This window comes from Leptonychotes weddellii, chromosome 5, assembly GCF_054177405.1.
Source record: "Leptonychotes weddellii isolate Sample4059 chromosome 5, ASM5417740v2, whole genome shotgun sequence".
In the NCBI taxonomy this organism is placed as follows: domain Eukaryota; kingdom Metazoa; phylum Chordata; class Mammalia; order Carnivora; family Phocidae; genus Leptonychotes; species Leptonychotes weddellii.
In genome coordinates this window covers 103,435,975-103,453,829 of record NC_138373.1, presented here as the reverse complement: position 1 = coordinate 103,453,829, position 17,855 = coordinate 103,435,975, and the positions used below count along the sequence as shown (strand labels likewise).

Here is a 17,855-nt window from a genome sequence, read left to right as displayed (position 1 = left end):
GAGGATAATAAGGAAACAGTATATATATGTACATAAATTTCACAACTTAGATGAAATGAACCAATTCCTTGAAAGCCACAAAGTACCAAAACTCACCCAAAAAGAAATATACAACCTGAGTTGTCCTATATCTAATAAAGAAATTTAATTTGCAGTTAAAAACCTTCACACAAAGAAAAACCCTAGGCACAAATGCCTTCACTGGAGAATCCTACCAAGGCCTTAAGAGAAGGAATTCTATACCTTCTATTACAAAGAATATTAAAGGAAACACTTTCTTTTTAAAGATTTTATTTATTTATTTGTCAGAGAGACAGAGAGAGAGCATGCACAAGCAGGGGCAATGGCAGGCAGAGGGAGAAGAGCAGTCTCCCCGATGAGTGAGGAGCCTGACGTGGGACTTGATCCCAGGACTCTGGGATCATGACCTGAGCCTAAGGCAGATGCTTAACCAACTGCACCACCCAGGCGTCCCAAAAGCAAACACTTTCTAACTTATTATATAAGACCAGCATTTTACCGATACCAAAACTAGACAAAGACAGCACAAGAAAAACACAAAACTACAGAGGTGCTTCGGTGGCTCAGTTGGTTAAGTGGCCGACTCTTGGTTTTGGTTCAGGTAGTGATCTCATGAGTCATAAGATCGAGCCCCATGTTGGGCTCCATGCTCAGGGGGGAGTCTGCTTGAAGATTCTCTCCCTCGGCTCCTCCCGCAACTTGTGCTCTCTCTCTCAAATAAATCTTAAAAAAAAAAAAAAAAACACAAAAAACTACAAACTGATATCCTCATGAACACAGATGTAAAACTCAACAAATTAGCAAATCAAATCCAACAACACAGAAGCGTAACACATCACAGCCAAGTGGTGTTTACCCTAAGAATGCAAGGCTAGTTCAATATTTGAAAATCAATCAGTTTAATCTATTCTATTAACAGATTAAGAAGAAAAAAAAATCCTATGATCATATCAATTGATACAGAAAAAGCATTTGACAAAATTCAACATCCATTCCTGAAAAAACTCTCAGCAAACTAGGAATAGAAGAGAACTTAGCCTTCATATATACAATGGAATATTACTCAGCCATCAGAAAGGATGAATACCCATCATTTGCATCAACATGGATGGAACTGGAGGGGATTATGCTAAGAAAAATAAGTCAAGCAGAGAAAGACAATTATCATATGGTTTCACTTATATGTGGAACATAAGGAATAGCATGGAGGACATTAGGAGAAGGAAGGGAAAAATGAAGGGGGGGAATCAGAGGGGGAGACAAACCATGAGAGACTATGGATTCTGGGAAACAAACTGAGGGTTTCAGAGGAGAGGAGGGTAGGGGATGGGTTAGCCCAGTGATGGGTATTAAGGAGGGCACGTGTTGCATGGAGCACTGGGTGTTATACGCAAACAAGGAACCATGGAACACTACATCAAAAACTAATGATATACTGTATGATGACTAACATAACATAATAAAAAGAAACTTAAAAAAATAAATAAAATCTTCCAACTGTCAAAAAAAGGGAAGAGAACTTAGCCTTATAAAGAACACCTACAAAAACTAACAGCTACCATTATATTTAGCGGTGAAAGACTAAATGCTTTTTCCCTAAGAACAGGATCAAAGCATGAATACCCACTCTCACCACCCTCATTCGATACCCTACTAGAAGTCTGTAAAGTCTATAACAACAGTGGAAGAGAGAAAGAAATAAAAAGCACATACTACATTAGAAAGGAAGAAATAAACCTGTCAGTATTCACAGATGACATGATTATCTATATGAAAAGTCCCCCAAATCTATAAAAAGGCTCCTAGAACTAATACATGAGTTTAACAAGGTTTTAGGATACAAATTCAACATAAAAAATTCATCACATTTCTATATCCTAAGAATGAATTAGAATTGAAATCTAAAATAAAAACATTTACAATAGCTTAAAAAAATACTTAAGGATAAATCTAACAAAACATGTACAAACCTATATGCTGAAAACTAGAAAATGCTGATGAAAGAAATCAAATACAACCTAAATAAATGAAGACATACATTATGCTCGTTGATTCAATACATGTTATAGTTAAGATATCAACTCTCAAATTATCTACAGATTTAATCTAATTCCAATCAAAATGTCAGCAGGGGTTTTTGCAGTATAGACAAGCTGATTCTGAAATTGATATGGAAAGACAAAAGGACTAGGATAGCCAAAACGATTTTGAAAAAAAGAAGAAGAAACCTGGAAGGCTCACACTACACAATTTTCAGTCCTGCTATAAAGCTACAGTAATCAAGACTATGTGGTATTATGAAGGGACAAACACATGAATCAATGGAACAGAATAGAGCCTAGAAAAAGACCCACACAAATATAGCCAATTGAGTTTTGACAAGAGTACAAAACCAATTAAATGGAGAAAGGATCGTCTTTTCAATAGCAATGGTATTGGAACAACTGCACATCTATCTGCAATAAATAAATAAATATGAATCTTGATCTAAACATCATACCTTATACAAAAATTAACTCACATGGATCATAGATCTAAATGTAAAATGTGAAACTATAAAACTTTCAGAATAAAACAAAGAACATCTTTGTGACCTTTGGTCCAACAAAGAATTCTTATATATGACATCAAAAATGTGATCCATAAAAGAAATTGACAAATTAGACTTAAAATTGAAAACTGTAGCTCTATAAAAGACACTATTAAGACAAGAAAAAGAAAAGCTACAAACTAGGAGAAGATATATCCAGGTAATTTATCTGCTAAAAGACTTATATCCAGGATATGTGTATTTTTTAAAAACTCTCAAAACACACAGTAAGAAAATAAATAATCCAATTTTTAAAAATGGGCAAAAGATTTGAACACTTACCATCGATAAGTGCAAATGAGGATATGGAGCAAATGAACTCTTACACATTGCTGGTGGGAATACAAAATGGTAAAACCACTCTGAAAAAATGGTTTAGTATTTCGTATAATGTTTCTTTTAAAAGTAAACATACATTTACCATATTACCCAGCAATCTCACTCCTATGGATATCTTTGAGGAATGTGAACTTGGGCTCACGCAAAAACCTATACACAAATGTTTAGAGCAGCACTATTCACAATTGCTTGAAATTGGGCACATCTCAAATCAAATACCCTTCATCAAATGAGTAGATAAGCAAACTGTTATATAACCATACAGTAGAATACTACTCCTTACAATAAAAAAGAACAAATTTTGATAAATACAACATAGACATCATGCTAAGTGGAAGAAGCCAGTCTCAAAAGGCTATATACTCTAGTATGTTTCCATTTATATGACATTCTAGAAAAGGCAAAACCCTAGGAATGGGGAACCAATCAGTGGTTGGCATGGATTATGGGTTAGGGAGAATGTAACGACAAAGGGACAGTAGTGGGGAGCTTTTTGAAGTGATGGAACTGTTCTGTATGCTGACGGCAGTGGTGGTTATATGAATCCACACATGTGTTAAAACTCACAGAACTGTACACCAAAATTTTTTCAATTGTACTGTTTGTAAATTTTAAAAGTAACAACAAGAAAAAAGTAACCAAAGCTGTTAAAAATGTTAAAAGGAAAAAAATATATTTGCCATACATGAGCTAGAACTTCAAAAGCTTTTCAAATTTTACTTCTATTGGACTTAAATATGACCCTATTTGGTGATAGTACCCTAATAGGAATATGTTTCCAAATAGGAAAAAGGACTCTGTTCATCCCAGGGGCACTGTGTACAGGCCCAAAGCCACAACTAGATTGCAGGGGTTCTGATGCCTAAATTTTGTCCATAAAAACATCTGAAACCCTCTTGTCCAAAATGTAGACTAGTGCCCATAACTCTGAACTCTATAGATCCACACTGGATTTTTATAATACCCCCTAAACATCAGCAGTTTCTACAAATAAGGGTTCTTACTAGGTTCTGTGAGTAAACCATGGAAAGAAGGAAAAAAAACCAGAAAAGCCTTGACAATTCAACATCTATAAACAGGAGCAGAACCTAAAAGGAGCTGATGGGTCTGTAATCTCAGCTAGAAAAGTGACACTGCTTTCTGGGGATGATTTTTTTTCTTGAGATTTTGCAACAAATTATACTGAGTGATAAATGTATGGCTCTTAAAAAACAAGCCAAAAAACCTTTCTCTGAGCACTATCCTGAGCAAAGGTAGGGCTCTAGAGCAGAGCCCAAACAGGCACATAAATCACATTCCCTGGTATGACTGCTCTGCCTTAGCACTGGGAAGCAGCAAGGCAGCCCGCTAAGGAGTGGGAGGTGAAAGTGGTGGCAACTCCCACAACTCACAAGGGACAAGAGAAACCAAAGACTTACTAATGGTCAGGAAGGAGCCTGTGGCAAGGAAAAAAGCCTATCAGTGCCCAAAGGCCAGGGGGAGTCATCTAATTAAAATTAAAGGTGGAAAACCCTCAGATCTAATTAATGTTTCAGTATCCATTCATCACACAAAACACATTTGTTTTTTTTTTACCTATAAAATTTCTCAGCAATTTCTAATGTCAAGAGTCTATATTAAGATTCCCAAATGAAAGAAGTCTTACCCCTTCTGCACTTATGGCTGGACTTTTCTTATGAGTCAGGAAAAAAAAAAAACAGCTTATAAGGTAGGTGAAATACTCATATGGTTATTCTACTTTGTTTCCCCACTATACTTCATCATTCATTCTGTGCGCTTCTTGGGTCTTACACATCCCTCCCCCTCCTTTTCTAAAGATAAGGAAGAAGAACTACTACAAATAGAAAGAGAAAAAAAATCTCTAAATCTACCAAAATATTATTTGCTCTAGAACATCTAGATTAATAAAACAGATTGCCAGGGGCACCTGAGTGGCTCAGTCAGTTAGGCATCTGCCTTTGGCTTAGGTATGATCTTGGGGTCCGGGGATGGAGCCCCAAGTTGGACTCTCTGCTCAGTGGGGAGTCTGCCTCTCCCCCGCCCTCTCCCCGCTCATGCTCTCTCTCTCTCTAATAAATAAATAAAATATTTTTAAAAAATTAAACAGATTGCCAGCATTCAATTAAGAGGCCTTTATGGACTTTCCTCATCCCAGACTACCCTAAGAATGCCTTCCCAAGGGGCTTTTGTTTAACTGTTCTTAATCACAGTTACTTTGAGCATTCAAACTAAAAAGCAGGTACAAACTTATAATGTGATTGCACAGAGAATCTCCTAATGGGATTACCATAAGGATGCTTTGCATCCCTAAATAGAGTGCTAAATTTACTAACATCTTTTACATGAACTCTGTCTGCTCTACTGGTTCCACACAAACCATGGGGACTTCTGCCAACTGTCTGAGTGCAAACTGTGGCAAATGTTAATGGAATTTGCAAGAACTCTGTAATTTTAGTGGTGAGAAGGAAAATATTAACAAATTAAATGAAAAAATTATTGCATTAAATTGCTTTTCTCTTAGGTGTATTCTGTTAATTTGCATGTGTATGTTCTGATGTTCCAATCACTCTGTTTTTTTTTCTTATTCAAAGACCTTTACTGAATACAAAAGGCTAGAACAGAACCTAAGCTCTCTGAGCATACCTTTGCTCTAAATTACCACTGTATACTCAAGTTGTATATTAGGGCTCATTGACCACTGTCTGGTACCCCAGATACATCAAGGAAGTTGATGCAAGTCAAGCCTGACATTTTGTATCCACAGCCTGAGATTCAATACCTGAAAGAAAAAGCAACAGCACTGGCTGATAAAGCCTCTTTCCCTCTGCTTTCACCTATTAGAATCCTCTCAGTTGCTACCTTTAATTAAGCCCGCAGTTTCAAATAGTTTTCATGAAGCACACAGAACATAAGCAAATGATCAAAGAAAGAAAGCCACTGAGTTTCAATAAGGACAAAACAGTCATCCATCAGGTATATGAAAAGGTGCATAATTCTTGTTTATACATGAAACTAAAGGTTAGTTGAGAATATCAAGGAAAAAGACCACATGTTAAGTGTCTACAAATGGACAGAATGTAACACTCCAAATTAAGAAAAGAATAGAGATCTACAAAGGTTAAATAATCTTTATCAGTGAGAGAGCACAGAGAATAAAGAAGTAGGAACACTCAGGTTTCCCTTAAAGAAAACTTTAGAAGCTCAAGGGGGGGGGAACTCTCTGCAAAGAAAGGATTAAAAATTTAAAATAAAGGTGCCTGGTTGGCTCAGTCAGAGGAGCATCTGACTCTTGATCTCGGAGTCATGAGTTTGAGCCCCACATTGATGTAGAGATTACAAAAAAAATTTTTTTGTAATTAGAAATAAAGATAGCTTGCTAATAACCAAGGCGCTTCTGGACTAGACTGCCAACATGTATTACAGAACATACCTCCCCAGATGTTCTAAATAGAAGATTGTATCTCTGAATTTTAAAATGGCAAAATAATCTTGAACTCCTCCTCCTCCCTTTTCCCCATGTAGTCTTTCATCAAGTCCTACTGAGTCTTCCTATAAACTATTTCTTACATTAGGAAAATATTACTTAAATACATGTGACACACATATACAAAATTCTAACTCTTTTCCTTCCTTTCCATATTTGTCATTACAATCCTGGTCCAAGCCCTTGTCACCACCCATCTAAGGCCAAACCAAACAGCCAATTAACTAGATGTCCATTCTGTATTCTATTCTGTCCTATTACACATTGCTGCCCAATCCTCCTGACACATTTTAGCACAGCTTTGATGATGTGTCATTCTGTGCTCCCTCAAAAATCTTCTATGTTCTTCATGGTCTCTAAGGATAAATGCAGCTTCAAAAAATCCTTAATGTTGGGCTACCTCTACCCTATCTTTTACAGGCTTACCCGCCGGGGAGGGGGAAGTGGCATTCTACCCCAGACCAACTGATTTGTTCACTGCACTCCCAAAATACTTCGTGCATTCTCACCTTCTTACTTTGACTCACACTGTCTTACCCAACCATTCTGTAAAGCTCAGCTCAAATCATACTTCTTCCATCACCCTCTCATCATACCAGCTTAAAGCTCTCTCTTTTCTAAAACAAACCAAAAAAAACAAACAAAAAAACCCAATTTACTTATATTCTATACCATTTATATGGCAATTAAACCCTTTACAGTTGTTGTCATGAACCATTATAAACCCCTCTTATTTAACATTTTGTGTTTATAGTTTATTTCACCCAATACATACATTCCTGCAATATAAGGTCTATCTCTACTGTTACCTTTCAACACCTGTTACAATGCCTCACCCTTAGTTGTTACTCATGAAAATTTTGTTGATTGGTGGGTCAGGACAGGGGATCTACAGTTCCCCACAGAAAGCAAAATGCCAATAGTTCTCAAGACCATGTCTTTCTCTATACTTTTTTCATATGTAATTCTCATATGGAAACCCTAAAAAACAACATAGTTGGTAGAAAAGGGCTGCTTTGGCCCAAATTAACTTTTTACCTTAAATAAGCCAAGAAATTTCACTAAGAAAAATAAAACATACGGGATTATCTACAACATAAGGAAAAGAGGGAAAACTGATCTAAGATGATTTAAAAGGAGAGCTCAAATCCTGAAACTATTTTAATAGTCTTCCCTAAAAGACAAAGGAAGTAACTGTGTATGGGCCAGGGGGAGAGAATGTGCACAGGTGCATATGTGCACAGAAAAGAATAAAAGAGAAACTGGTAATGAAGCTGCCTTTATGGAGGGCATACTGACTGACTGGGAGACAGTTATAGGAAGACTTAACTTTGAACCTTCTGATTTTTGAACACTGCCTCCGTTAGCTACTCAAATATAAAATACATATTTTACAACATAGAATGGAAGCGATAACTTCAACAGTGCCTTTTGAGAAAAAGTTTTCTATTAAATGACTTAGAATCCTTTTAAAAAAAGAGGAAACAAAATAACATTTAAGAATGTTACTAACTTTTTGGTATAAAGCAAGAAAATACTCTCTAGCTTTTCCAATGCAAGGATCAGATAAAGAAAGCAATTTGTAGCAGAGTTCCAGCAGAGCTAGGGATAAAGTAACACTTAAAAAACAAAACACCTTCCTAAGACTCCAAACCCCATCCAGAATATCAGGCCACAGAGAGGTTTCCAAAAGAGTCTGCAGAGGGGACATAACTCCTTCTCTTAAAAAATGAGCAGTTCCCCACGTTCACATCCAAATTCCCTTGTCCATTTCACAGCAGTCCTTCCCACACTTCCTCAAACTTTGCTCTGATGATTCCTCACACTCCCAATACTTTCTTCTCTATCACAGCACAAATCTTTAAAAATGCCTATTTTCTCCAAGGCATCTTTCCTAGAAACAAGACATTTCGCCTCTTTAGTCTTCGCCAAAATTTTAGGAAATCCGATTGAGAATTTTGTAGAAAATGACATTTCTGGGTATTCTGACTTCTGAGAAAGCTCTGCTGGTCTCATTTGCAAACTGCTCAATTTTTCTCCACAATTTAATAATAATACATAATTTTCTTTTCATTTAAAAGTGTTTTATTCAGCTTCTTGCTAAGACAAAAAAGACAGTAGTGAATGTAAAGCGAAAGCCTGTTGCATTATCCTTACTTGAAGAAGCGTTCCTCCTAAAACAAGAAACTAACCATGTAATATATTAAACCCTATTTGATTACAGGACAGTTGCTCAGTCAAACGAAGGAAAAATGCTATTTCACTCTTGCTTCCAGTGAACATTAAGCTTTTGGAGGTTTAGCCTTCAATTGTAAACTACTGAAAGAAATAACAAGAGAATAAGAACAGCTGAAAAATGAACTGCCTTTTCACTGATAAAGTAGTTGTGATCTTTTCCTTTATGAGTCACTATTTAAAAATTTAAAGTAACATTTTAATTTTTACTTTTTTCCCTTCCCAAGTTCATTCTGGTGGATATGCTAATGATCAGTTAAATACCCAAAATGTAGGAAAAGGGAGGGAAATAAATGACATGTATAATTCACAGCCTAGAGAATCCATCCCTGGATAAATAAGCATTGACTTATATTTCTTTAATATCCTTACTCCCCAGGAACCCAAAAATTTTACAGCATAAAAACAGCACTAATCAACTGAACATGAAAAGAGCCTGTTAATATGTCTTCTGGGGGATTTCAGTGCTTTCCACTTCCAGACCCTGGAACAAGCCCACTGAACATGGGAAGCCTCTCCCTACTACCAACAGTCAATATAAAAGTGCTTCAGACACTGTCCCAGCTAACATTTCAGTCACCTTAACCCAATTAACCCCTTTCAGGGTCAAGAGAGCTTGAGTCCCAAAACTAGAGTACCTCTTAGACCCTCGGACTCCCAGCTTTTGTTTTGTTTCACTTTCCTCAATAGGATACATCTCCATATACCTAAGGAAAATCTTAACTATTATTCACTTTCACCTTTGCTGTTCTAGCCCAAGAGCCTCCCAGAACTTTTTTCTGCTCCACCCTGAATACTCTCCTAGCACCAATCCCCAGTATACAGTCCTACACCAATTTCAGCCTTGCTGAAGCAAAGAAGTCAGGTGGCAGAGGCCATAATTCCTCTACAGTCCTGGTTATAACTTTTGTTGGCAATATGGGAGTATTTATGAGTAACTAAATGTATTTATGTGCAAGAGAGAATTCTACCACTGAACCACCAATGCCTGGTTATGTGCAAGAGAAATGAAGAAAGATAAGCAGACACCAAGACATGATGACCTTTTAAAAAGTATTTAGGATAGCTGCAGAAACAAAACAGGTGTGTTACTTCAATAAGTAATACATCTTCTGTTCATTTTCCCTCATTTTTCCTGCTTCCAAAATACTCTCCTTCAAAGGTACTTTTGCCCTCCCTCTGCCTATCTCAGAATCTTTCATTATGCCCACTCAGTAAGATATGTTTAACTACCTAGGATAATAATTTCTTAAAATAAAGCCAAAATTGTTCACATTACTTGGTTATATGAACATCGGAATATAACACCATTTAATGGAAAAAAAATCCTTAATCATGGGTCAGTCAACCAACCTGGGTACCCATCTCCACTCCACGACTTAATGGTCCTGTAGCCCTGGACAATATGCTTAAGTTCTGGGACACTCAGTTTCCTCAGCTGTAAAATGGGTAGAATAATATTTGCCTTACTTAATTCAAACAGTCAACTGACAGAAGGATTTTAAAAGTCCTTTTTTAAAATTTTTTAAAGATTTTATTTACTTATTTGTCAGAGAGAGAGAGAGCAAGCGCACACGCTGGGGGAGAGACAGGCAGAGGGAGAAGCAGGCTCTCTGCTGAGCAAGGAGCCCGATGCAGGACTCGATCCCAGGACCCTGGGATCATGACCTGAGCCAAAGGCAGACGCTTAACTGACTGAGCCACTCAGACATCCCAGGATTTTAAAAGTTCTGATAAACAAACAAACATAGAATAATAATTACCAAAGGTAGATGGTCAGCCTTACTATATGTGAGACCTAACTATATGAAACCCATTCAAATAAATCAGTGTAAATATAATGGGAAAATCTAGAATGGTGCTGCAGACAAAAGCAACTCCAAACTTGATAATCACTCATCATAATTAAGATATCCAGCTCAAGGAAGAATAAAGGGGAGCCTCAGCCTTTGGATCCATTCCACCTCAGATCCCAGGCTATAGCTAAAAACAGTTCATTGCCTGCCAGCTAGCTGGTCAGTGCCAGAGCATTCCTCTTGGGTAGAGACCTATTCTAGAATAGTTCGGGAATGAATGAGGAGTTACTTTGGTAACTGCATTTGCACGGTCGTGGTGGAGATAAGCACTGCAATTGTACAAATAAAACTTTTCTCCTCTTAGGCTAGCAATGTCCACCCAAGTCAGGGTATCTGCAGATCCTATCCTCTATGCCAGACTGAAGATAAAGCAACTGTTTTTCAGACTACTAAAATTTAATACAGTATATATATATATATATACACACACACTATATCAAATACGTGTATAAACACACACTAAGCTGCTAAATCTCTAAAGGGAAAGGAGCAAATATATATTGAGCTCTATGTGTCAGAAACTACAAGGTAACAGAGATTTCATTTAATCCCCACAAACACCCAAATGTAGGTATTATTATTATTATTTTTCTAGATGAGAACATTAACGCTCAAAGAGATTAAATAATTTGCCCAAAGTCACAAAGCTAATAAGTAGCAGAGTCAAGACTTGAACTTAGTTTTGCCTAACTCCAAAGCCCATACTGCTTCTTCTTCTTCTTCCTAGTGGTGTTAACTATGGCAACCTTCTTGTGTCTTTATTTCACCTTAATTCATGACATGGTGTTTAACTGTGTGTCCTGGCTGTGTCTCTATACATTCACAAAAAGATAGAGAAAAATTTCCCAGAAGACTTCCTTTTGTCTTTTCTTTTCCTGCATTTACTTTCTATTCCTATACAAATTATTGTTTTAGGGTGATTTACCAGGCTACACCTAAAAGTCTGCCATATCACATTTCAGCAATTGATATATACCTAGAGCATGAAAGTTCTGTTTCCTTCCTTGTACATTTTAATAGCCATAGTTTTTGAGCATGGTATAATTTTCTAAGCTGGTTCTTGCCACTTGAAGAGTGTTAGTGCCTAGTACAATGCCTCACACACAGTAGGTGCAGAGGGAGAATATTTGTTGATTCGATGATTAAGAAAAGATTTCTTTATTCCTCTAGTTATCTTGCTATATTTAAATCAAGAGACTTTACAGGAGTTCAATTCTAAAAATGAATTCTTTTGCATTAAAGATAACTTTTTGGAAAATTTGAAAATGAATCAGAAAAAAGGTAAATTAAATATAACCATCTAGTGTTTAAGTCCCTAAATGACTAACATAGTAGACTATGAACTTAAGAGTTTAAAAGGCTTGGTTTAAAAATACTGTTATTCTGAATAACATTTGCAATTGCTTCTTGCCCTCCTATAGAAAAAAAAAAAGACTGAAAATATACAATAAAACACAGATAACTGTTTTGCTTAGGATAGCTAAGACTAAGGATGACTTTTTCCTGTTTTTTTTTACATATATTAAAATTTTTCTGTAATAAGAATGTGTTCTCTTTATAATTATGGAAACTGATCTCACTCTGGATAAACTTTGCATCTTTAACACTTTCTATACAGTGTGGGGTTATTTTCTTTCTCAGACATAATCAATAGGAATTATGTATTCATTAAGTCATGCCTGTGCCTCCAGAACTTGTTACATAACATCAGCACATTAAAGATAATTATTTTTCTCTCCATTCATGGAATGTTTTTCTTGCTTTAGGTGGCTATGTCTCTATCTTTGTATTCTTTTCAAGCAGATGGGGATTTCTGGTATAATTTCTATAGAATATCAATAGTCAATCTTTTCTTGGTAATGAGCACAAGAATGACATCTGGCCTTGATACAGCCCCAAACTATAGGTCTTTTAACTTCATGTGTGTTGTCTTTTCAATGACATTAACGTACTTTAATCACAGTGGAACCCAAATGGAATGAGCTACTTTATGTAGTAGGAAGTTCCCTACCAACAGACATATTCAAAGCAAAGATCTCCCATAAGGGGATTCCTGTGCTGGGAGGCTGTACAGCTGAATTTTATGGCCACCTTCCCTTTCTAGGATTTTAAAATAAATTTTCTGACAAGTCTACTATAGTAATACAATGGATTGCATACTGGTCTCTGTTGTGTCAAGTCCTTTTCTCAGCTCACTGTTCAAATCAACCCAGAGAAGATTCCCTTCTGATCCAGTTTGACTTAGCAAGCTATCTGATTAATTCTTGTGGAGACCAAATTCCCATAATTATTAACAGATCCTTGCTACTTGAAATTACCGAAATGTGCTAAAACAATGTAGTCAGCAAAATGTCACTGTATGTCTTACATATGGATCTGTTGCAGCCTGTAAAACACTGTCTCTGTGAGGGACAGCCAAAATGAAGAGTTATGTGGGAGTAATAAAATATGACAACTAGGCCTGCAACCTCAAGAATAAACCCAGCTGCGCATGCACACACACATCTACAAGAAAGCCTGCTGATAACAAAAGCAAAAAAAAACCCAAATGATGTCCAGCATGTGCACACTTCATGGCAGGGCTGGTCCGGGAACTGTCCTTTAAGCACCACAGCAAGAAACCAGGGAACTGTCCTTTAAGCACCACAGCAAGAAACCAGGGAACTGTCCTTTAAGCACCACAGCAAGAAACCCTGGTGCAAGCCTAAACCCAGGCACCCAAAGCTGGACCATGAGAAAAATTTGTTAAAGCTCCTACAAAGAAAGCAATAAGCGCTGTATGGGTGTTTGTTTTTAAGTATGCTATATTCTACTTCATAATCCTTTGTTAATTTAAAATAAAATCCTTTAAGTACTTTGATAAAAGTTGACAAAACCACAAATGAAAACCAAAGGTATACTAAGTCTGCCTCTCAAACTGAACCCAAGAAACCAATAATTGGCCTACACCATCAGGAACTGCTTTACAATCTCCACCACCAGCCCTACTAAGAAACACAACACATTTACACATACCCTAAATCAGATGTTGAGAACATAGAACATGCTCAGAGCCCTCTCCAGGGAGAGACTCAATTTCTAGGACAGACAATGCTTGCTGAATACCAAACCATCACTACCACCCCCTCCTCCCAAGCAATCAAATTCTCTTTCAGGGAGAACTGAAAGCCTTATGGGTCATGAGTTCCAAAGAAAAAAATGCTGCAGTATTTCAAGAACCAGGTTACAGGCAACGTGCTACAAAGCTTTCAGCAGTTTAAGTCTGATTCCCCCGAGATTCCTACCAGAATGGTACCGGATGCTAATGTTCTCCAGCCATTTGCATTACACATCAATATATATATTTTTTTGGGGGGGGAGAAAAAAGTTCCCCCACCCCCATTATCTTCTAATGCACGTGGAGGAAAGAGAAGTACAGAGAGATGGGGAAACAGTGAAAGCCCACCACACCCAAAATCTTTGGAAAGCTAAAACATCCCCCAGCCCTAACACACCAAAACCTCTCTGAAGGCTCTCCAGGTTCAAACTTGAGAAAATAGTTATAAAAAGCACTATCCCCCTTTGCTCCCAAAGCCCTCACCCGCATTTCCTGCTTCAATTCCTGCTTCTCTGGTGCCCACTAAATTTTCCTTGTGTGGTAGAGTTTGCTCCATGCTAATTATTTCTCCCTCTCCCTGGATTAGCCAGATGCAATGCCAAGTTTCTCCCCCCTCCCCATACAGATGACATTCTTTTATTATGAACACAGATGCCGAGAATCTTGGAATCTCCCGATATAAAATGTATTCCCCCGTGTTTCAAAAACTGCAGTGTAAGTGAGGAAGAGGGCACAGGGTGGAGTAGTTGGAAGGAATGCATGGTTTGAAGAATCATATTTGTCAGACTGAAAAATGATTTCTACCCCACCAGACCTTTAAGCTGGGGCCTCTAAAGGGGTCTGAAAGCCCCGGCTAACCCCCCGAAAGTTAACTGCCAAGTCTCCACCGGTGGTTGCCGCAGGCACGGAGGGGATGGAGCTGAGCTCTGAGGAAAAATGCAGAGGCTTTGCGGTCCCCCAAGTACCAAGAGAGAACTAGAGAGGAGGGGTCTGTGGAGTTGGGCAGTCCTGTAAGCCAAACGCTAAGAAGCCCGGGGTGCTGCTGATTGTGGTAAGGTGGGGGAGGGAAGGGAGAAAGGAGGAGAGGAAAAAGCTCTGCATCGGGTGGCGTAGGGTTGGGGGTGGGGGAAGGGGGATATTCTGAAAGTGATGTACTCCCTAATGCAGGAATCCTAGCCTGCCGAGGAAGGTCCCGGGGGCCCCCAACACAGCCCCAGAGCACCCTGTCAGGAGGGGGACGGACGCATCCGAGTAAAGAACAGGGGGAGTCCTGGCTGCCCTAAGAACCCAGGAGCTCCTGGCTTCTGCAGTTGGTAACGATCTGGAGCCGGATGGGGGAGAAGGATGCAGTAAGACATGGGGGAGGGGGTAGAGCTGAGGGGCTGCTGTAGGAAGATCCCGACAGCGCTGCCCTTCCCAGTGCAACCCCGCGAGGGGCCCCGACTCTGTCCCGGCCCTTGGAGGTGGGGGGAGGGGGGCTGCACCACGGAAGGGGCGCCGAGGGCAGGCCAGTGTCTCCCAATGCAGCCAAGAGACAAGAAGAGCGAGGGTGTATGGGGGTGGTGGCCAGTGGTCCTCAACTCTCCTCAGGGATCCCCGGTAAACACGATAGAAGGAAGCAAGACTTCCAAACACCTGTCCAAAACAGGGAGGACAGAAACCCAGCTCCATGGCCCCTCGAGCCCCGCCGCGCACTCTGCGGCAAAGCCCCCGACCGGAGATGGGCGAGCCCCGCTCCGGGGTCCCGAGGCGAGAAGGGGAAGCCGGCGGGCGAGGAGCGGGGCCGGGGCGGGTGCTCCGGGGCGACTTACGGCAGCGGCGTCGAGGGAGGCAACGGCGGCCCTAGCGCGGGGCCCGGGAGGCGCGGCCGGACTGCAGAGGCGCCGAGGCTGCGGCGGGCGGGACTGCGGTGGGCGCCATCTTGGAGCGCTCCCCGCGCCCGCCCCCCGCGCCGCCCGAGTCCTTGCATAATTGATGACTCGTGCCCGCCGCGCGCCGCCGCGCGCGCCCCCGCCGCCGGGCCCCCCGCCCGCTCCGCCCCCGCGCCGACCCCCGCCGCGCGCCCCCCCCGCCCGCCCCGGGCCCGCCCCGGGCCCGCCCGCGCGCGCCGCCCGCCCGCGCCCGGCGGCCCACCTACCCCTGCAGGACGCGCCCGCTCGCCCGCAGCGCGCCGCGCCGCCCGCCCGCGCGCTCGCTGGCTCTCAGGCCGGAGTCCCCGCGCCGCCCGGACCGGATCCGGGGCGAGGGAGCAGGGCGCCGGCAGGGGGCGCCGCGCCGGAGCGCCTCGCGAGCGTCCCCGGGCCCGCCTCCCCGACGCCCCCGCGGAGGCGCGCGGGAGGGGCACCCGGCTGAGCTACGGGACGCGGCCGCGGGACGACGGCGGGCCGCCAGCCCGCACCTGGGAGCTGAAACCCGAAGGTGCTATGTGGGCTCGAAGGCCCCGTGACCCTGGCAAATGCCGTCTCACCTGTCTCCAGAACGGCAGTTGCAAAGGAAATGCCCAGCAATATGGCAATGCTCCGTTGTTGCAATTCTGACACCTATAAGCACAGAGAACTCAATCTACATGATCTTTGGCCGACTGAAAAAAACAAAATCGCCGAAGTCTATCCACAGCAATTGGAGCCTTGTGATTCAGTGGACAGGGCCCTGGTATGAGGAGAAGGGACACATCGCTTCCCTGACAGCCTTCCGGTCTGAAGCTGTGTAAAGGCCCCCTATATCTGTTTGAAGCTCAGTAAGTCTGTATGTAAAGTAGGCGCGAACATTTAAACTGCTTACTCCACACTGTCTTAGGAGGATGTGGATAATGAATGTGAGAACTCTTGGCACTTTATTGTGCCCCTGAAGTTCGGAAGTTCAGAGTTAAGAGCGAAAGAGGATGGTCGGGCTGCCACTTACTAACCGGGTAGCCTTGGAACCTGAACAACCTCTGCAAACCTCAGTAAAAGACTTAGAGAGCCTCTCAGTAAAAAGGGAGCAACCATAGTACCAACCTGATCGGTTTGTTGTGAGGATGGAAGAGAAGGCATTTCACACATCTACAACACAACCTGGCGCACAGTGTGCCTATCACTTAGTGTGCCCACTGCATACATTTTTAAATAGCTTTACGGAGGTGTGTTTGACATGCGATAAGCTATGCATGTTTAGAGCGCACAATTTTGACGTATGTTGTACACGCGTGAAATTATCACCATCATCAACATACCCAGCACCTCCAAGTTTCCCCCTGCCTCTTTGTAATTCTTCCATGTATCACTCTCCCACACTCCCTCTCCAGGCAACCACTAATCTTCTTTCTATTACTGTACATTAGTTTGCATTTTTCAGAATTTTAAATACATGGAATCATACAGTACGTCCTTTTTTTTATTTTGGTATGGCTTCTTCCACTCACATAACTGTGTTGAGATTATCCTGTTGTTGATGATTCAGTTGCCTATCAATAGTTTATTACTTTTTATTGCCAAGTAGTGTTCATTATAGGAATATACCACAATGTGTTTATACAGTCACTTGTTGATGACATTTAGGTTATTTCCAGATTTGCCTATTAAAAATAAAGCTGATGGGAGTGTTTGTGTGCAAGTTTTTGTATGAATGTGCTTTGTATGCATATGCTTTTATTTCTCTTGGGTATAAATATCTAGGAATAGAATAACTAAGTCCAATTGTAGGAGTATATATTTAACATATTAAGAAAGGGCCAACTTGCTTTCCGAAGTGATTGTGCCATTTTATAGTCCTCCTAGCAGCGTATGAGAGTTTCAGTTACTCCACATCTTTGGCAACATTACCTATGATGTCTTTTAGCCATTCTAACGGGTGAGTAGTGGTATCTTACTGTTGTTTTTGTTTTTTTTAAGATTTTATTTATTTGACAGAGACACAGCGAGAGAGGGAATACAAGCAGTGGGAGTAGGAGAGGGAGAAGCAGGCTTCCCGCGGAGCAGGGCACCCGATTCAGGGCTCGATCCCAGGACACCTGAGCCGAAGGTGGACGCTTAACAACTGAGCCACCCAGGCGTCCCTCTTACTGTTGTTTTGATTGGCATTTCCCCTAATGACTAAGATATTGAGCATTTTTTCGTGGACTTATTTGTTATCAGTAAATCCTCTTGGGTGAAATGTATGTTCAAGTCCTTTGCCTATTTTTAAAGTTGGGTTGTTTGTTTTCTTATTAATGAATTTTGAGAGGTGTTTATATATTCTGAAATACAAATCTTTTAT

At 40.7% G+C, this 17,855-nt stretch overlaps 1 protein-coding gene across 1 annotated transcript in view; it reads right to left on the bottom strand.

Annotated features, from left to right (window-relative positions):
* SCN8A (sodium voltage-gated channel alpha subunit 8) overlaps positions 1–15,522 on the bottom strand; it is a 174,119-nt gene extending 158,597 nt beyond the window's left edge. The window contains exon 1 of the mRNA XM_081821697.1: positions 15,434–15,522. The gene's annotated coding sequence lies outside the window, so the exon portion shown is untranslated. The remainder of the gene's footprint in view (positions 1–15,433) is intronic.
* Positions 15,523–17,855: the final 2,333 nt, after the last annotated feature.